We start from the raw sequence: 22,094 nt of genomic DNA on the forward strand, positions 1-22,094 counted from the left end.
GATTTTATACAACAAATGCTTTGTCAATACCTATTGGGGTGGACTTTTTAGTGAAGCTAATGGCATTGCAAAACCAACTATATACTCGTACCATTCCCTCATCTTAGTGTTCTTCGAATTCAAATCTAAAGGACCTTTGATTCTGAATGCGAAAAAGCTTATGAAAACTTACCTCACTTCCAACAATGCACCTAATCTGTAAGAAATACGCTCACTCAATGGAACAGCAGAAATTTGGGAATGTTAGGAGGAAAATGAATGAGACTATCAAGAAAGAGCATGAGACTCTCTGAAAATTGGAGGAATCTTATTGGAACCAACGTTCGAGGGTTAAGTGGCTCAAATACAGGGACAAAAATATCAAACACTTCCATGCGACAAAAGTGAATCATGTAAGAATAAACTCTATCCAAAGACTTAAGAACGTAAATGGTCTATGTGAGGAAGAAGAAGACGAAGTGAGTAATCTGTTTCTAAGGTTTTTTTCAATGATCTTTTCGACTCAATCTCTTGCTCGTGAATTGAAGAACATTGAGAGTGTGATTACTTCTTACTTGAATGCATCTTTGCAAAGGAAATGATCTCAAGATGAGATCAAGAATGTTGTTTTTAATTTAGGGATTTAGGGGCCCTTAAAGCACTAGAGCTAGATAGGTTCACAAGATTGTTTTACCATCAAGTTTGGGGAACCATCAAGAAAGAAGTCGTTGAACTAGTGCAAAACTTTTTTAGTTGTGGTGACATGACTGAAAGGATCAATGACACTAACCTGACAAAGTCTCTAATCTCGAAACTGCTAATGACTCGTCCATTCTGCCTACAATCATTTCCATAGCACAATCGATTTTTGTCCCTGGAAGGCAGATTTAAAATAACATTGTCATAGAACATGAAGCCTTCCATGTTATCAAAAGGAGAAAATAGGGATGAAAAAGGTATTATGGCCATTAAACTTGATCTAGACAAAGCCTACGAAAATGTTTCATGGACTTTTTTGGAACTTATCATAAAATGTATAGGCTTCTGTAATTTCTGGACACAACAAATAATGGACGACAACTTCTTTTAATATTATTTTCAATGGGGAAGTTAAATGAATTATCTAACCAAAAAGAAGCCTTCAACAAAGGGACCCACTCTCACCTTGTCTATTCAACTGGGTCACCAATGGTTTCTTAGCCTTTATTAAAAATGTAACAATTTAATTTTTTTAATAGTGCGGAAAAGACGGTTTTGGAACCTCATTTCTATAAACCAATTCTGTAAATATTAAATAAAAATATTTACGAAGTTAGTATAAAATTTTATTAAATTTTAGTCCAATGATTTTTAAATTCATTGTTAATTTAGGTATATGGACTAAATTGTAAAAGTCCAATCGTTATAGGTTTTTAATTGGCCAAAGACTTAAATATTTAAATTGCAATTAGTGAAAGATTTAAAATGGTAATTAAACCATTTTTCAATAGGATTTAATGGATGATGACACAATCCACTTAAGCTTAAAATTTGGTTTAATTAATTAAGTAAATAAGGTTAATTAAGTTAATTAAATCATAAGTTCCTACCTTCCAAAACTAAGAAAAAATAGAAGGGAGAAGAGTTTCAAAGCTTTAAATTTAAAATTTCAAGTCATTTTCTTGTAATTTTGACGTTTTTGAGGTCATAGGAGCTTGATTTAGCATGCCCATGTACTAATTTGTAAAAAATTTAAAGTTTTTAAAAGTTGTCATTGTTTAATTTTAAAAAAATTGGTGTTAAATTGATAAATTTTAAGTTTAGATTATGAAAAATGACTAGATTGTAAAGTTTAATAGTTAGTTTTGTACATAAGGTCTAAAGGAAATAAAATGCGAAATTATTTTGAAATGTTGGTATAAATAGATAGTAGAGGGTCTATAATGAATATAATTGAAGTCAAATTTTAAATCGAGGCCCAAATTTGAAAGATATAGTTATTTCGGTTTTAATTACTAAATTGAATAAAATGTAAAACTTTAGGGGTATCCAAAAAATAAAATTATATAGGTTCTTTCATGTCATGGCATAATATATAAATGTTTGGTATTGATAAATTGAATGAAATAATTGTATAGATTAATAATTGAATCAAATCGGAGATAATTGAGGAAAAGCCAAAATGGTTGGTTAGTCCCCAACGATTCAATTCATATGTTGTTTTGACCAGGTAAGTTCATATGGAACTTGTTAGAATTTTGTAGAATTAGGAAATTTGGCACAAATGTCTTGTATTGGACTGAATTGCAAATTCGTGTAAAAATTGGTTATATGGAGATAATGCAATATGTTAATATGATTATTGGTTGATTGTATGCGTTGTAAATAAAAAATGAAATATGTACATGATTTGATATTGACATTTATACGAAAGTAATGCCCGAGTGAACTTTGTAAAAATTAGGATACGTATGGCATGCTATTAGGGTTATACATGTATTTGATCAGGGATTTACATGTTGTTACAAGATCTAGCATTTATTGTAGATTCTCAAGTTAAATGTATCGCAGGTTTAGCCCATACAGGTAACCTCGATATAATGTTACTTGTGTGAGCAATTCGGTTATAATGTCAGCTTGTATGAACATTACATTCATGTGTGTATCCAAGTCCATTTTACTAAAATTCTATCAGTTGATGTTCACTTTTTTGAAAATATAAATTTAACCATTGAATGGAAAATGAAAGGTATTTGGCAATGTTAATGTATATATGATTACATGACTTTGATTAGGGTTTAAATCATCTATGATTTGAGAATGCCTCTAATGCATTTGATTGATGTTATATATAGATATGTCACACTGTGCCAAAGGATAGTTAGAATGATTGCTAAATGGATTAGTTATAAGGTGTCTTGTGGTTAGTTAGAATGATTGCTAAATGGATTAGTTATAAGGTGTCTTGTGGTACGTCTTAGTATGTAAATGTGTTTGCTCTTGGCAATTTGACTTAACCATTTCGTATGATATGTTTGGTTAGTGTTTTGGTTCATATATAGAGATGAATATATATGTATTTCATGCTTAAGGTTATGATGATATATAACTATATGAATGACATATGGAATGGTATGAAATGAGTTAGAAATGGTTGGTCAAATGGAAATGTATTTGAACATTAGCAACTTGAAATATGCTTGTAAAATGTAGTCTAGTTTTTATGGTGTGACATATATAAGGTTTGGTGTTAGGATAACTTGGTTGATGAGTATTTCATGACATTGAATTGTTAAGTGTAATTGATGAATAGGTGTGGAATGTTTTATATGAGGTTAAAATTGTATGTTTAACTCATTTGTTATGTTTTGATTCAAATGAAATGTAATGCCCCAAGTTTTGAAAATGTGTTTTTGTGCTTGAGTGACACAACTATATGTCTGTTTCAGTGGTTATGTGTTCTGGGCGTGTGTGGGAGGTCCCAAGTTCAAGTCTTACTTTTTCCAAAATTTGGCTTTTTCTTGAAATAAGCCTTAACTTTTAGTCAGCAGGCTTATATTAAATTAGTTGTAATTTCATATTAGAATGGGTCTGTTGGTCTGGGGATTAAGGTGTGTGTTGGAATGTGGGAGGTCTGGAGTTTAAATCACCGTGTAAGTAAGGGAATTTATTTTTACCTCGGTTGACTGAGAGTGTTTGAGTGGAGTTGAAATTCTGATGATGGTGGAAGTAGTGGGTAGTTTTGGAAGATTGAGGGGTAGTGGGAATATTTTGTGGAATTGAGGAGTAATCTAAGGGATTTGGGGGTTATCTGTACATCAAGCTTTTATTTTTTTTCTTTTTCTTTTTTCCGGAAATCCCTTTCTTTTCTAACGTTTTGCACTCCCCAACACCCTGCCAAAATTTCAATTGTATTTTTTTTCCTCTTTTCCCTTATTTCGTCTTTTTATCCATCTTGCTCTTTTGCAAAGTGATTTGCACTAGTGCAGGTTCGGTAAGTCCTTTTTTTTTCCGTTGTAACTGTGTAACAATTGAGCAGGAATCTAATTTTCTGCAGTTGATGGTGTAGGAGAAGACTTTGGGCAGTAAGTTTCGCTCCAGTTGTTTTTAGCAGTGGTAACGTAGGTTTTCATAGGCGGTAAGTCTCGTTTTTGTTAAGTTATCATTTTTGAATTCGCTTGTTAATCCACTAAATCAGTAATGGATGCTGCGGTTTTAGGTTGCAGAAGTCTTGAGTATGTTTCTTCGGTGAATCGATATCAGGTGTGTACCCGAAAACACAGAAAATGAGAAACGACGAATGCTGAAAAATGATTCTGTCGATGCCACACGAGTGTGTGGTCGTCCATGTGGTAGGCCGTGTCGCAGTACACGACCGTATGAATAACGAAGCCACACCATGAGCGAAAGACACGATCGTGTAATGGTCGGGTGAGGCCGTGTTCGACATATGAGTTCGACCAACTGGGCTGTGTGGGCCAAACAGGCTTGTGGGCCCACACGGGTGAACCACACGAGCGTTTAAGATTCTAGGCTAGGCCGTGTGGAAATTGGGCAGTGTGGGCCAACACGGGCTGGCCACATGGGCGTGTGAGCCTATTTTTCTGAAATGATCTGTAAGGTTGCACGAGTCATCCAAGTCGACTGTGGACCTATTGTTGGGTCGGTAAGCGTTACTTAGGCCCCTAAACAAGTATTCTGACTGTCTGATTTGGTACTGAGCATGAACTGTGATATATGAATTGATTGTATGATCTGATAAATTGAAAATTAGCATGTCATATTTGTATGTTGCATTGCATCGAAGTTGGGTTGATGTTTCGGAGGAAGTATTTTGAAAGGATCTTAAGCCTGATATCGGGCAGCTCAGCTGCAATTATCTGATTATGTGCTACATTCAGTACAACATGGTGTGTAGGGATGGGTGGGTCGATTTTATCCCCACATGGTGTGCAGGGTTGGACATAGTTGGTGTGTAAAGGCTAGTGGTTAGGACTCTGTTATTCTGTTCTATTCTGCATGTTATATCTGAGATGGGTTAAGGTCCTAATTCGTATCTGATTCTGTATCTGAGTGGGTTAAGGTCCACACCGATTCTATAAAGGGCTCAGGCCCGAACTATATATAGATATATGACTGATTTCAGATTTTGTGCTGTGCGTATATTTTTCTGTGGGGATTACACACTGAGTTTGCAAAAACTCACGCTTTTCTGTTTAATTTGTTCAGGTAATCCCCAGCATTAGATGGATCGGTGTAGCGGAGGATTTGACAGTGACCACTGCTTCTACCTCACGATAAATTTACGATTTTATACTTATCATGGTTTTAATTTTTATTTGGGAAATTTTGATGTAATTATGGCCATTACGGGTTTTTGTTTAAATTTAGGTTTTGCAACATTTTCTGGTTTTACTGCTAGTAGTAGGAAAACTCGGGTTTTCAAAAAAAAACAAAAGTTTTATCAAAATATCCACGACCACTCAACAGTTTCGAAAGCTTTCGCGTAGGTTAACGTTTTGAAGATGATAAACTAAATAGGTGACTCAGTTTAAAAACTAGTGTTAAGATAATGTAGTGTTTTAAAACGGAAATGAGGTGATAGCAACAATATGATTTCAAAAGCACTATCATGTGACATCTCCAGATTCCATCATAACATCCAGGTCGGGTTTGAGGTGTTACATTTAGTGGTATCAGAGCCAAGTTACAAAACTCGACTGTGGATTTGGGTTTTAAAGATTAATTTTAAAAAACAATTTTTAAATAATTTGAAATATTTTTAGACAAAGTATGTGGTACACCGAGTCTCCAGCGTCGATCCTGTAAGTGTTCTAAAACTCTTTTTAGATTTATCTGAAAATACTATTAGCTTGTTTTAAATAGCCATAGGTAGTATACTATACGAAAAATACTTTAGTTAGTGTAAACTAAAAACGGTAGTGAAACTGAAACTGTAGTGAGACTGCGATTTACGAAAACAAACTTGAAATTAATGATACTGCTCTGCATAAAACTTTTGGTTAATGAATATCGAAACTGTAATTGATGCATAAAACTATTAATACAGATAAATTCTAAAATTTACGATGAGCTGATGAGGTATCCGCGGACGGGGTACTAAAGGCCGTGGTAGAGACCGTGGAGGGGCTCGAGCTAGGTCCTCATCATCTGGAAATCTATCGAATCTAGATATGAGTGAGACGCCGGTTTCACCTGCTACAAAGACTGGGTCTCAGGACCGCATGGCTGGGGACGATGCACTGTCCCAGGCTATGCTCAGAATTTTAGAGAGGGTTGTTGGACCCCACACTGGATCTGGAGACCGTGGGTCAGTTACGAAACCACTCCAGTCCAATAGGACTGAGTTATTCAGGGGTGTCACTAGAGTCTCCCCTAACGTGGTCGAATATTGGATGGAGGCCACGGAAAGAGTTATGGACGACCTAGAATTTACTGCTGAGCAGAAGCTTAAGGGGGTTGTTTCTCTGTTTCGTGACGAAGCATACCAGTAGTGGCTGACGGTTAAAGAAGACACTTAGCCCGATCGATTGACTTGGGATTACTTTAAGTCGGCCTTCCAGAGTAAGTATGTAGGATCCAATTACATTGATGCTAGGAGACGTGAGTTCCTTAATCTCACCCAGAGAGACCGTTCGGTGACCGAGTATAAGGTCGAGTTTCTGAGATTGAGCTGTTATACGCGTGGCATGGTGGTGACCGAATGTGAGAGATGTGTCCACTTCGAAGATAGCCTCAGAGACAGTTTACGAGTTCTGATAGCTCCACAGAGGGAGCATGAATTTACTACACTGGTTGAGAAGGCGAAAATCACTGAGGAAGTTAAGAATGCTGAGCGCCAAAATCGAGAGAGAGGAAAAACAAGAGGGAATCGGAGCTTTCAAGTTCTGCGATAAAGCCTAAGAAAAATGTCAGATCAGATGGGACAGTGAGATCTGGGTCTCATGTTGCACCTACTAGGGTGGCGCTTTGTGGGCACTATAGTAGATGTCATCCGAGCGGGTGTTGGAGGACTACTGAGGCATGTTTGAGATGTGGGTCGACTAAGCACCATGTTCGGGATTGTCTGTTGAGAACTGATAAGATACAAGCTCTGGTTAGTGGCACTGCACAGTTACCGAAAGTAGTTCAGCAGCCACCTAGGGGCTAAGGTTAGGTTAGGGGCGGTAATGGTATGGGCCGAGGACAGAGAGTACCGGGTAGATGTGTTAGACCGACTGAGGTGAGTCAGCTTGTACTGGTTTATGCTGCTCGTCGCTGTGAGGATCGAGATGCTTCGGACATCATTACGGGTACGTTTTTAATTTTAATGTACCTTACTTTGCACTAATAGATATAGGCTCTACACACTCATACGTAGCGAGTACTGCGGCTGAAACCTTGAGCATTCTGATTGAGAGTACTTCTTGTGAGGTAACTGTTGTGAGTCTGTTGGGACAATCCATCCGAGTGAGTAAACTATTTAGAGACGTTCCGTTAGAGGTTCAATAGACAGTATTTTTGGCCAATTTGATAGAGCTTCCATTTAGGGAGTTCGACTTGATTTTGGGCATGGACTGGCTGGTTAAACATCGAATGAGTCTGGACTGTGCCACAAAAATAGTTTTCTTGAGGATCGAGGAGGACAATGAGGTAGTGGTAATTGGGGAACGATGAGACTATCTGACTAATGTGATTTCTACGTTGGTGGCAAAAAAATTGGTTTGGAAAGGATGTGAGGCATTCTTGGCCTACATCAGTGTTACAGATTCTGGGGACTCTTCGATTAAGGACATTAGAATTGTCAGGGAATTTTCAGATATTTTTCTTGAGGAATTACTGGGTTTGCCTCTAAGTCGATAAGTAGAATTTGGGATCGACCTTATTCCGGGTGCAGCTCCGGTGTCTATTGCACCTTACTGAAGGGCACCAAAGGAGCTTACGGAGTTTAAGGCTCAAATTTAAGAATTGTTGGATCGAGGGTTTATTCGTCCCAGTGTGTCTCTGTGGGGAAGACCTGTTTTATTTGTTAAAAAGAAAGATGGGATGATGAGGATGTGTATCGACTACCAGTAACTGAATAAGCTGACCATTAAGAATAAGTACCCCTATCGAGGATAAATGATATGTTCGATCAGTTTCGAGGAGCTTCAGTTTTCTCTAAGATTGATCTACGTTCAGGATATCATCAGTTGAGAGTTAAGGAGACCGATGTGCATAAGATGACATTTAGGACTCGGTATGGACATTATGAGTTCCTGGTTATACCTTTTGGGTTAAATAATGCACCAGCGGCATTTATAAACTTGATGAACCGTGTGTTCTGGCCTTATCTGGACCAATTTATGGTTGTATTCATTGATGATATTCTTGTGTATTCTAAAACTGAAGATGAGCACGATGAACATCTCAGGGTGGTACTATAGATTCTTCGGGAGAAATAATTGTATGCGAAGTTCAGTAAGTGCGAGTTCTGGCTCTAAGAAGTAGCCTTTTTGGGTTATGTGGTTTCTACTGAGGGGATTCGTGTTGATCCTCGTAAGATTGAGGCTATGTTAGATTGGAAACAGCTGAGGAATGTGTCTGAAATTCGTAGCTTTCTGGGGCTGGTAAGGTATTATTGTCGCTTTGTAGAAGGGTTCTCCTTGATCGTAACTCTGATGACAAAGTTTTTGCGTAAGGGAGTTCTTTTCGTTTGGACTGATGTATAGCAGGAGAGCTTTGATAAGCTCAAAACTGTTCTGACTCGAGCTCCTATTCTGATCCAGCTTGAGCCTGGTAGAGACTTCGTGGTTTATAATGATGCTTCACACGTCAGTTTAAGGTGTGTATTGATGTAGGATGGTAAGGTGGTAGCGTATGCATCTCGTCAGCTCAAAACTCACAAAGCAAACTATCCTACGCATGATTTGAAATTAGCTGCGGTAGTGTTTGTTTTGAAAATCTGGAGGCACTACCTATACGGTGAGAAGTGTACTATCTATACTGATTATAAGAGCCTCAAGTACCTCCTCATTCAGAAGGAGTTAAATCTTAGGCAGCGTAGATGGGTAGAGCTGCTTAAAGATTATGATTGTACAATTGAGTACCATCCTAGTAAGGCCAATGTAGTGGCTGATGCGTTTAGCCGTAGAACCATAACCAATCTGAGAGTGATGTTCGCTCGACTTAGTCTTTTCGATGATGGGAGTCTGCTGGCAGAACTTCAAGTTAAACCGATATGGATTGATCAAATCAGAGATAAACAGTTGAGGGATAAGTCTCTTGAGTTGCGTTTTCGTCAGGTTGAGAGTGGTGCTACTACTGATTTTGGGGTTAACAATGATTGGGTACTGTCTTTCCACAGTCAAATTTGTGTACCGAATGATGAGGATATGAGACTGTCGATTCTGAAGGAGGCGCATAGTAGCCCTTATACTATACATCCCGGCGGGAATAAAATGTACCGAAACCTGCGAGAGTTGTATTGGTGGCCAGGGTTGAAGAGTGAAGTTACTGACTTCGTTGCTCACTATTTGACTTGTCAGTAGGTTAAGGCTGAGCAACAGTTACTTTCGGGTTTGCTGCAGTCAGTAAAGATACTGTTATGGAAATAGGAGAGAGTAACGATGGACTTCGTTAGTGGGTTGCCTCTAACACCCACTAAGAAGGATTCTGTCTGGGTCATCGTGGACCGATTGACCAAATCTGCTCACTTCATCTCGATTAGGACAAACTTCTCTATACAAAAATTAGCTAAACTCCACATCTCTGAAATAGTGAGGCTACAAGGGGTACCCGTCTCGATCATATCGAATAGGAATCTACGTTTCACGTCTCGATTTTGGAAGAAGCTTTATAAGACTCTAGGTTCAAGATTAGGCTTCAGTACTACTTTTCATCCTCAGACAGATGGTCAGTTGAAGAGGGTGATTCAGATAATAGAGGACATGTTGAGGAGCCGTGTTATCGATTTTCGAGGCAGTTGGGAGGAGTACTTGCCATTAGCAGAGTTCACCTACAATAACAGCTATCAATCTAGTATACAAATGGCACCTTACGAGGCCTTGTATAGTCGTAAGTGTCGCATTACCTTGTGCTAGACTAAGTTAGGTAAGTGACGTGTTCTAGGTCCGGAACTGGCTTCTGAAACTGAGGATAAAGTTAGATTGATTAGGGATCAACTAAAAGCGTCTTCTGATAGGCAGAAGTCCTACACAGATCAGAAGCATTGAGAGATAGAGTATTCTGTGGGAGACTTCATTTTTCTCAAGGTTTCACTATGGAAGAAGGTGTTGAGGTTCGGTTGCAAGGGCAAGCTAAGCCCTCAGTTTATTGGACAGTACTGGATTCTGAGACGAGTGGGACCAGTCGCTTATTAGTTGGAACTACCTTCAAAGCTGGATTGCATTCATGATGTTTTTCATGTCTCGATGTTGAGACGCTACCGCTCTGATCCTATGCACATTGTTCTTGTGGAGGAAATTGAAATTAGGCCAGATCTAACGTTTGAGGAGAAGCTAGTTCAGATTCTAGATCGCGATGTTAAGGTTCTACGAAGGAAGTCTGTCCCTTTAGTGAAAGTGCTGTGGCGAAATCATAGCACTGATGAGGCTACTTGGGAGCCGAAGGATTCAATGCGTCAGTAGTACCTCACCTTTTTTTATCAGGTAAAATTTTGAGGCCGAAATTTTCTTTTAGGGGGTAGAGTTGTAACGCCTTAAGTTTTGAAAATGTGTTTTTATGCTTTAGTGACACAACTATGTGTCTGTTTCAGTGGTTATGTGTTTTGGGTGTGTGTGGGAGGTCTCAAGTTCAAGCCTTGCTTTTGGAAAAATTTGGCTTTTTCCTGAAATAAGCCTCAACTTCTAGTTAGCAAGCTTATATTAAATTATTTGTAATTTCATAACAGAATGGGTCTGCTGGTCTGGTGGTTAAGGTCTATGTTGGAGTGTGAGAGGTCTGGAGTTTAAATCACCGTGTAAGCAAGGGAATTTATTTTTACCTGAGTTGATTGGGAGTGTTTGAGTGGAGTTGAAATTCTGAAAATGGTGGAAGTAGTGGGCGGTTGGGAGATTGAGGGTAGTGGGAATATTTTGTGGGATTGAGGAGTAATCTAGGGGATTTTGAGGTTATTTGCACATCAATCTTTTATTTTTTTCCTTTTCTTTTTCTCAAAAATCCCTTTCTTTTCTGACGTTTTGCACTCCCCAACATTCTGCCAAAATTTCAATTGTATTTTTCCCTCTTTTCCCTTCTTTCGTCTTTCTATCCATCTTGTTCTTTTGCAAAGTGATTTGCACTAGTGCGGTTCGGCAAGTCCTCTTTTCTTTTCGTTGTAACCGTGTAACAATTGAGCAGGAATCTAATTTTCTGCAGTTGGTGGTGTAGGAGAAGACTTTGGGCAATAAGTTTCGTTCTGGTTGTTTTTAGCGGTGTTAACGTAGATTTTCGTGGGCGGTAAGTCATGTTTCTGTTAAGTTATCGTTTTCAAATTCACTTGTTAATCCGCTAAATCGGTAATGGATACTATTGTTTTAGGTGGGAGAAGTCTTGAGTGTGTTTTTTCGGTGAATCGATATCAGGTGTGTACCCAAAAACACAGAAAACGAAAAATGACAAAAGCTGAAAAATGATTTTGTCGACACCATATGGGCGTGTGGTCGCCCATGCAGTAGGTCGTGTGGCAGTACATGGCCGTGTAAATGACAAGGCCAGGTCGTGTGCTAAGGACACGGTCGTGTAATGGCTGGGTGAGGTCGTGTGTGATGACCAACTATACCTTGTGGGCCATACGAGTATGTAGGGTTCTGGGCCAGATCACACGGCCAAGGCCAAATTGGGCCGTGTGGGCCAACACGCCCAGGCCATATGAGCGTGTGAGTCCATTTTTCTGAAATGATCTATAATGTTGCACGGGTCGCCCAAGTTGACTATGGACCTACTGTAGGGTCAATAAGCATTACTTAGACCCCTAAACGAGTATTCTGATTGTCTGATTTCAGTACTGAGCATGGATGTGATATTTGAATTGATTATATTATCTAATAAATTGCGTATTAGCATGTCATATTTATATGTTACATTGCATGGGTTGATGTTTTGGAGGAAGTATTCTGAAAGGCTCTTAAGCTTGATATGTGGCAGCTCAGCTGCAATTATCTGGTTATGTGCTGCATTCGATACAGCAAAGTGTGTAGGGATAGGTGGGCCGATTTTATCCCTATATGGTGTGCAGGGTTGGATGGAGTTGGTGTGTAGAGGCTAGTGCGTAGGACTCTATTATTCTGTTATGTTCTGCATGTTATATTTGAGATAGGTTAAGGCTCTAATTCGTATATGATTCTGTATCTGAGTGGGCTAAGGTTCACATCGATTCTGTAAAGGGCTCAGGCCCGAACTATATATAGATATATGACTGATTTCGAATATTGTGCTGCGTGTATATTTTTCTGTGGTGATTACACACTGAGTTTGCAAAAACTCACCCTTTTCTATTTAATCTGTTCGGTAATTCCCAGTATTAGATGGATCGGTGCAGCGGAGGACTCGACAGTGGCTACTACTTCTGCCTCACGATAAATTTACGGTTTTATACTTATCATAGTTTTAATTTTTATTTGGGGAATTTTGATGTAATTATGGCCATTATGGGTTTCTGTTTAAATTTGGGTTTTGCAACATTTTATGGTTTTACTGCTAGTAGTAGGAAAACTCGAGTTTTCAAAATAAACAAACGTTTTATCAAAATATTCATGACCACTCAACAGTTTCGAAAGCTTTCGAGTTGGTTAACATTTTGAAGATGATAAACTAAATTGATAACTTAGTTTGAAAACCAGTGTTAAGATAATATAGTGTTTCAAAATGGGAAATGAGGTGATAGCAACGATACGATTTCAAAAGCACTGTCATGTGACATCGCTAGATTAGGCCATAACGTCCAGACTGGGCTTGGGGTGTTATATGAAATTGGTATTTGGTATATATGTTGAATGATTGTTGTTAGAATTGTTGTTATAAACTTGGAATAGGTACCAAATGATTCATTTTTATCAAAAATAGGGTCTTCGTCCTGACGAGCATCTTTCTTCGTCCAACATTGGTTGACAGTATGTGACGTCATGATGTTGAGTGGCCTGAGGTCGTAATGTGACGTGAAATTTTTTTTACCTATGTCACAGCGTAGAAGGGGATGACATCACGACGTTAGCCTTAAACTTTTAAAAACTTTGCAATTTGGTCTTATTTCGAGTTCAGGTTGACATAAGTGCTTTCGTAAGCTCGATTAAGACTTAGAATTGATTGTGTAACATGATTTGGCTGTGTAGAATTGATTGTGTAACATGATTTGGTTGTGATTAAAACTTAAATTACATGTGTAAATGATTATTTATTGCATATTTGACTGTCGTTATTCCGACAATGAATGTGGCATCATGTAGCTTGTACCTGACGATCAGGTCAGACGAGGGGTGTTACAGCGAATATAAAACAAGTAGGATCTATTGAAGGATATCGTATTTCACCTAATTTCCCATCTATCTCTCTCCTTCCTTTTGCAAACAACTATATTCTATTTTTTACTACCAATCTTTAGAATGTCTCTAATATTATTCACTATATTGATCTCTTTAAAGAAGCTACAAGACAAACCATTAATTTCGACAAGTCTTCAATCTTATTCTCTCCAAATACACTTATATAGATACTGAGGATTCCATCTTAATAGCCATAAGAATTCCAAAGACGCTTCCTAACTCAAACTATCATGGGCTACCATCTATCCTAAAAAAGGGGAAGAAAAATATTTTTTTTTCTTAGAGATTTGTTTATGTATTAGAAGTTGGAAAGGGAAGTTTCTTACTCAAGCTGGTCAGGAAATTCTGACAAAAGTAGTGATGTCTTCGATGCGAATGTATATTGTGAATTATTTTAAATCCCTATCATTTTGTTTTGATGTGAATGTTCTCCTTAATAAGGTTTGGTGGGGATGAGCTAATTCAATGAAGAACTCAATCAATTGAATGTTTTGTAATAAATTGGCAATACCATGAAGAATAGAGGAATGAGGTTTCATGGTTTTCATGTTTTCAACTTGTCTTTATTAACCCAACAAGCGTGGCATTCAACCAAGAACCCCAGTCAAAGTAGGCACTGATTTTAAAAGGGATCTATTTCCCATCATCAATTCTAATTCAAGCTAGAAAGGGTAGAATATGTTCATATGAATTGAATAGTATCTTAGAAGGTCTTAGTTTCTTGGAAAAAATGTATTAAGATGGAACATCGATAATGAGGACAAAATTCTTATCTAGGATGAAAAATGGATACCTCTAAACCTCGGTTTTAGAACAATATCATTAAGGCCTAATGATCAAGGTCTTACACTGGTCAATCATTTCCTCTCTAATGACCATAAAATATGGAATTTAAATACCTTACGATCTTTATTTAATGATAATGACATGAAAGCCATTAGAAAAATCCTACTAGGTGTTCATGATCAAGTAGATAAACTTATTTGGTGTAACACTCTTTACCCGACCCGACCACCAGATTCAGGTTATAGGGTGCTACGCTCCAAAAATTTAAATTTTAACTAACACATTCATTTAGTACACTCCGCCTAATAGATTAATTAATTTCCAATAATATTTATAACTCAATTCAATAATCAACTTTGCTAACTATATGAATTTAATACATTTATATTGCACAAAGTAGTTTTAATATATAGACAATTTTATTTGAACTTAGAAATGTATCCTACAGACCTATATAATTTCAACTTATGTCTGACCCTAAGACTCTACCTTTGGGTCACCTTGTTGTATGCATATTACAACAAGAAACAATTCTACCTAAGCACGACAGTTTCTGGCCTGGTCCTTCTGTAACCTCTTTAATTTCCTTAATATTTGCAATACATAATGTCACATACGTAAGTACGTATGAACTTAGTGAGGTATCCATACCTTACTTTAGCAAAATTCTAACAAATTGGCTCTTTATGATTTAGAATTTAAGTATGATTGTCTATACTAGGACGGCTTGCCAATCTCATTGGCGTAGTGTCTACGTAACACAAACTAGCTCACTTGTACTTGGTACATTATCCTCAAAATACCATCGCTTATTTCCTCACGCATCCTGGAGAATAATTCATCTTACTTGATTACAGTTGATCTACATCTGACGACTTGATAACAGAAGGTTTCACGTTTCACATTCGACTATACAAAGCCTTGTACACACAAAGCTTCCACTGATAGATGTAATAGCAAAATACAAATTTAGTAGCGATTGATCTCTTGGTGGATTGTCCTTTCTAAATCTATCTTCATTAGTTGCCTATGAGAGCTAACATACTTAGTGAGTGTGCAGGAGACCATCTGAAGGTGTACAAACTCAATATTGATAGATGTGTTGCAACACGAGAAGTTCGATGTCACAACATAGGGAGCAGAATGCAAGAATCTTGAGACTGCCTTCGGTGTTACAAAACAGCCATGAGATGTCACAACACACCCCTGAAGCTACCTTGAACCTGAGGATACTACCTTCGATGTTGCGACACAAGCACTAGAGTGTCGCGACATCAATTCTGTAAGGGAAATACTTACGAGCCAGGGGTATTTTGGTCTACATAATTAAAATTTAAACACGAGAGCATCAACTGACCTAGGGTTGAGGACGACGACAACCCTAACTCTATAAATAGGCTATTAAACACTTATTAGAGAACATCTTTTGATCTTCTTAAGTTTTTTTTGTAATTTTAGTTTTAGTTTTTCCTTTTTTTTAGGCTTTAGGTTTATTTCAGTTCTTCGTATTCATGTTATTTGGAAAAGATTCTTTGTATACTTGGAATAAATCTTGTAGATTCTGTGCTTACAATCAATCAAATACAATTCAGGATTATCGAAACCTTTCTCTTGATTTATTCTTTATGCATATCTTATTTGTCAAGATAATTATTTTCATAAGATCCATGAGAAACTAATCCTCTTATGGGGGATTAGTGAGTGAATGTGTAATTAACTAATTACTATGTAAGGTTCTCTTAACGGATAATCTATTTGGGAGAGGAAGAACTTAAACCCTATATAATAGCCCGTTTTCAGTGAAATCAGAATAGTAGTTTTAGGACCACAAATACGATGTCAAAAAATTTATTTTATTATTATTTTAAGGACTACATCATGATAGTAGCATCATATAATAATTTTGTGAAGAAATTGTATCGTTTGCATGCTTAATTAGATAAAAAGGACTAAATCGCGTAAAGTGAAAAACTTATGTTCTATTAGAAAAAGGTGTTAAATTGCTATGAACTTTAATCATGAGTGGAGTTAAATGGTGGTTAAACCATTGATTTAAGTATTGGACAATTATGGACATCATTAATATGTTTAATAAATGTTATATTAGTAATTTAATAATAAATAAACAAAATAAATAAAACAAAAATCACATTACCTTGTCCATCTTCATCTAGCCGAATGCCTAAGGAAGAAAACCACCATTTTTGAGCTTCAAACATTTGGCCAATCTATATTCTCATGCATGTAAGTATTTTTATCCCTTTTTTAATGATTTCTATGTTTTTAGAGTCGTTGTAGCTTAATCTAGCTAGCCCGGAGATTAATTTGCAAAACTGTTAAAAGTCTAGGGTTTTACCATGAATGTATATTGGTTTTTTTTATGTTTGATGGATGAAATTGAATATTTGATGATAGTTGAGCAACTTTTGTGAAGGATTTTTTGATGAATTTGTCATTTAAGTATTTAATTGAAAAATAGAAAAATGTTCATGGTAAAAATGTGAAATAAATGAAATATAGGGATTGCTAAGAACTAAATTAATATTCGGCTAGCATGGGTGTGGACTAAATTGCATGAATTTCCATTTTTATGAGCTAGGGACTAAATTGTAATGAATTCAAAATTTTAGGGGAAAAAGCATAATTTTTCTAATTTGGATTAAATCGAATAGAATGAAATTGAATTAGCTAAATTTGATTATATAGATCAAGAAAAGCAATATTTGGATTTAGATTAGGGAAAAGAAAAAGTATCAGATTAGCTGATCATAAATTCTCATTTGCGATCGAGGTAAGTTTGTACATTTAATTAAAGTTGTAATATGCTCGATTTACATGCTTTTATGTTATATTATAGTATTATGTCTCTACAAAAAAATCCAACGAAGTTTCGGCAACTTTCAGATCCCGTTTGAACCTTAGGAATATATAGGATACAAATGATATGTCATTAGGGGTTACTGTGTTTCGAGTGTTAGTCTTGTACGTCCTACCGGTGGCTGAGTTTTCAGCATGTGTTCAGCTTACCTGACAGCTTGTGTGAGCAGCACCGTGTAGCTACGTCTTGACTGATAGCTTGTGTGAATAGACCCATTTATGGCTCAAGAGAGAGCATTGATACGATATATGAGATAGTAGTGGTTTTGACCACATGTTGGCACATAGTGTGTGAGATTCTCGCATATCCGATATTATTCTAGTGTTTCAACAAGTATGAAAAAAGGAATATTCAGAAAATGCTTCAATAAGTGATGTTATGGAAGTATGGAAAGGTATGAGTTGATGATATTTGAAATATGCTTAGCAATATGCTTGCAAGTATGAATGTTTATAAGTAGTATATATAAAGCTATGATGTTATTGAGATGATTTGCTAAGCTATGAGATTATCTAACTTGAAAGGTTGTTGTTGCTTAGGCTAATGCCAAATCATATTGGATTATCTCAAAAAAAATTTGTGCTTATAAATTGAAATGGTAAGCTTTGTTTATGATTTACGAACATGTTAAGCATTTCATGCTTACTTTGTGTTAATTTCTTGTGTTTCTAGATAATTGGAAACTCGTGCGGGTTGAAAGCTGTCAAGAATCCTATCACACTATCCATCAGTTGTATCAGTATATTTTGAAGATTTTGAGTCATTATTATAATGGCATGTATAGGTCTTTTGTTTAATGAATTTAGCCATTATGTGGCTTGTATATATGTTATTTTGGTTAATGAATGAATTGGTAAGATATTAAGATTATATGGTATTTGGTGTGGTTGATAATTTGATGTTGCGTTGGTTAAGATGATGATAAGGAAATGTTGATGGAAATGGTATGGTAGCAGTTAATGGCTGGTGTGGAATGAATATAGCATGATGTTGATAATGGTTAGTTTTGGTAGTTTGGAAGTGAACATCTTTTAGTCAAATTGGTGTGGTACATGTTGGCTGTGAAAATGGTTATTTGGTATTGGTTGTGTATGAAATTTTGGGTATATGAACATATGGATAAATATGGCATGAAATTGTTCAATTGGTAATTTAATTAGTGAATGAATTGGTTAGGTGTTTAGATAAGTTTGATTGTTGAAATTGAGGTGCTATTTTGGCATATTGGTTGAATGGATAGTTTCTATGTTGTGTAAACTTGAATATGCATATGTAAAGTGTGTCTTAAATGCTTGATTATAGGTTCAATTGGCTTGTGCATGAGGTGTGAGTTTGGGTGAGAAAAATGACTTGGAAATGGCCTAATTTTGTCTACACAGGCAGAGACACGGATGTATGTCTCTACAGTGTGTGACACACGGTCAGGCGACATAGTCGTGTGTCCCCTATAACTTTAAAAGGGTTGCAAGTCAGGCTGCACTAATACAGGTGCTTTCGTTAATAGGTCTTTCAATCGGTTAAAACTTTGTTGACATTCATCAGTCCACTCGAACTTTACATCTTTCTGCAATAATCGAGTCATTGGAGAAGCTATCATAGAGAATCCCTGTACAAATCTCCGATAATAACCAGCTAAACCCAAGAAACTTCTAACTTCAGATACATTCTTCAGTGGATTCCAATTGACAATAGCTGATATTTTACTTGGATCTACCCTGATGCCTTTGGCAGATACAATGTGTCCAAGAAAACCCACTTCTCGAAGCCAAAATTCACATTTACTGAATTTAGCATATAACTACTTCTCTCGTAGAATTTGCAACGCAATTCTCAAATGTTCGCATGTTCTTCTTCATCCGAGAATAAACTAAAATATCATCAATGAATACTACTACAAATCTGTCTAAGTACGATCGAATATCCGGTTCATCAAATCCATGAATCTGCAGTGCATTAGTTAGCCCAAACAGCATAACTAGAAACTCATAATGCCCGTACACGGTTCTAAAGGCTGTTTTTGGCACATCTGACTCCTTTACCCGTGAATCGATAATAACCGATCGAAGATCAATCTTTGAAAACACAGTAGCACATTTCAGCTAATCAAATAAATCATCAATCCGGGGTAACGGGTACTTATTCTTTATGGTTACTTTATTAAGCTGCCGGTAGTCGATACACAATCTCAAAGACTCATCTTTCTTTTTCACAAACAGAACCGGAGCACCCCAAGGTGAATGACTCGGTCGGACAAAACCCCTGTCAACAAGTTCTTGCAACTGTGTCTTTAACTCATTTAATTCTGTAGGAGCCATACGATATGGAGCTATGGAAATCGGAGTAGTTCCCGGAATCAAATCTATAGAAAATTCCACTTCTCTTTCTGGTGGCAATCCTGGTAATTCCTTTGGAAACACATCAGAAAATTCACATACCACTGGAACTGCCTGTATTTTTGACTCAGATACTTTGGTGTCAAGTACATAAGCCAAGTAAGCATCATACATTTTTTTGACATACCTCTGTGCTGCCATTACCGAAATCATATCAGATAACCCCTCTGTCTGATCAGATTTAACCTGGAGTAACTCACCATTCTGACATTTTAGCACAATATATTTTTGTCTACAATTTATTACCGCATCATGCTGGGTTAACCAATCTATGCCCAATATCACGTCAAATTCATCAAATGGCAGTAACATCAAATCAGTCGAGAAACAATAACCTCTTACCATTATTGGACAATTTTTACAAATTTTATCCACCAACACAGACTGGCCTAGGGGGTTCGAGACTTTAACCACAAATTCAGTAGGTTCAACAGATAAATTTTTAATAATTGCAAGTTTAACACATATATATGAATGCGTAGAACCAGGATCAATCAATGCAATAATATCAGTATCAAGTAAAGAAAATGTACCAGTAATAACATCGGGTGCTGAGGCATCTTCTCTGGCACGAATGGCATATGTCCTAGCAGGTGCTCGTGCCTCAGGCCTACCTGCAGTATCTTTTGTAGCTCCTCGACTACCACTGACATTACCGGATGGTCGAGGTGGTCTACCTCTCGAAACTGGATTACTCACCGATATCATTCACTTCTTTTCACCCTTTCTAGACAATCTCGAGGAAATGGTCAAAAGAACCACATCGGTAATAAGCCCCGCTCTTTAATCGACATTCACCAAAATGAACTTTATTACAGTACTGGCATCTCGGTTTAGGAGTGCCAACACTGCCAACACTGGTCACTGATGGAGTAGAAGGTTTTGGATTAGTGCGTTGAGAACCTCGCTCTTTGCCCGAATACCCAATGGCTGAAGTAGAACGATCCTGATACTTCTTCAAATTCTTTGAAGCAGAAAACTGGGATTTTCCCATCGGTCTTTTACTAAAATTCGAGCTTCCTCTCACTGTTTCTTTTCTTTGCTCAATTCTTACGCTTTATAAGCTCTCTCGCCAATGTAGCAAACTCTCGAATTTCAAGAATTCGATCAAGAGTTTAATGTCTTCATTTAACCTTTCTTCGAATCGTTTGCACATTTCAGCTTCTGATTGTACCCATTCTCGAGCATATTTACTCAATCGAACAAATTCTCTTTCATATTCAAATACTGATCTGTTACCCTGTTTCAACTCAAGAAATTCTTTTCTTTTCTGATCGAGAAACCTTTGGCTGATATATTTTTTTCTGAACTCGGTCTGAAAGAATTCCCATGTAATTTCTTCTTTCGGAACAACTGAAGCTTTAGTATTCCACCAATGGTAAGCTGTGTCTTTTAGCAGTGAGACGGCACATTTCAGACATTCTTCTGGTGTACAAGATAATTCCTCCAGAACCCGAGTAGTGTTTTCTAACCAAAATTCAGCCCGTTTAGAATCATCATTAACTGCTGCTCGAAATTCTTCGGCCCCATATTTTTGAATTTTATCTACTGGAGCTTTCCCTTTTCTGACAGATTCAGTACCTGTACCTTGTGGGATCTCGGGAACCAGTGGAGGAGCAGGAGGGGGAGCTTGAACTTGCTGCACTACAGGGTTAGTTCTTAAGTATTGATTAAACCATTCATTCATCATTTGAAAGAAGGCTGTTTTTGCCTCCTCCCCTCGACCCTCTGTCTCGGGCCTTCTACTGCTAGTTTCTTCTCTTTGTACTGAAGCCGGAGCATGACTCCCAGCTTCCTCAGATTGAGCTCGGTCGGATGACATTACTATAAGAAAAACACATTTTAAATGGTCAGGAGATATCACACTATCAATAATAATTTAAATGGCATGTATAGCTAATCCCGTATTTGCTACATCGATCCTAGAACCGCTAAACCGTAGCTCGATACCAATAAATGTAATACCCTACTCGTATTCATTCTTAGGAATAGGTACGAGGCATTACCGGAGTTTACGAATTAGATTTTTTTTAACTCAATATAACCCTTTTATAGATATCTAACCTTCCCTGAAATATTAAATCGAGACCAATCCACATCAACCAAATCAATTCAAAATATTTTCAAGATAAATTCATGCATATTTATAAGATAACGTTATCACATATCTAAAACTAGGTTTGTTAACCATACTAATGGCTAACTTTACATTCATTTCACGTTAACATTTACTTTGTTAGCTTATACATGCCATTGATTTCCAAAATAAAGTTTCTTTATATACCGAAATCCTGAGGTTGACAGTGTGATATGTCTCTGACCAAATCTGACCTCCGAGCTCTTAACACTACAAAACAGGGAAAAAGGAAATGGGGTAAGCACTTTGTACTTAGTAAGCTCATGTAACAAGAATTATACTTACCTAATATTTTCAATACAATATAATAAACATTCATATATCCATTCAATGCATTATTACCCTAACATGCACAAACTCAGCATTCAAGTTAGTACAATAATTTCCATGTATCAATAATATATATACCATGATTGATGAGC

Source organism: Gossypium arboreum, chromosome 4 (genome assembly GCF_025698485.1).
Source record: "Gossypium arboreum isolate Shixiya-1 chromosome 4, ASM2569848v2, whole genome shotgun sequence".
Lineage (NCBI taxonomy): Eukaryota > Viridiplantae > Streptophyta > Magnoliopsida > Malvales > Malvaceae > Gossypium > Gossypium arboreum.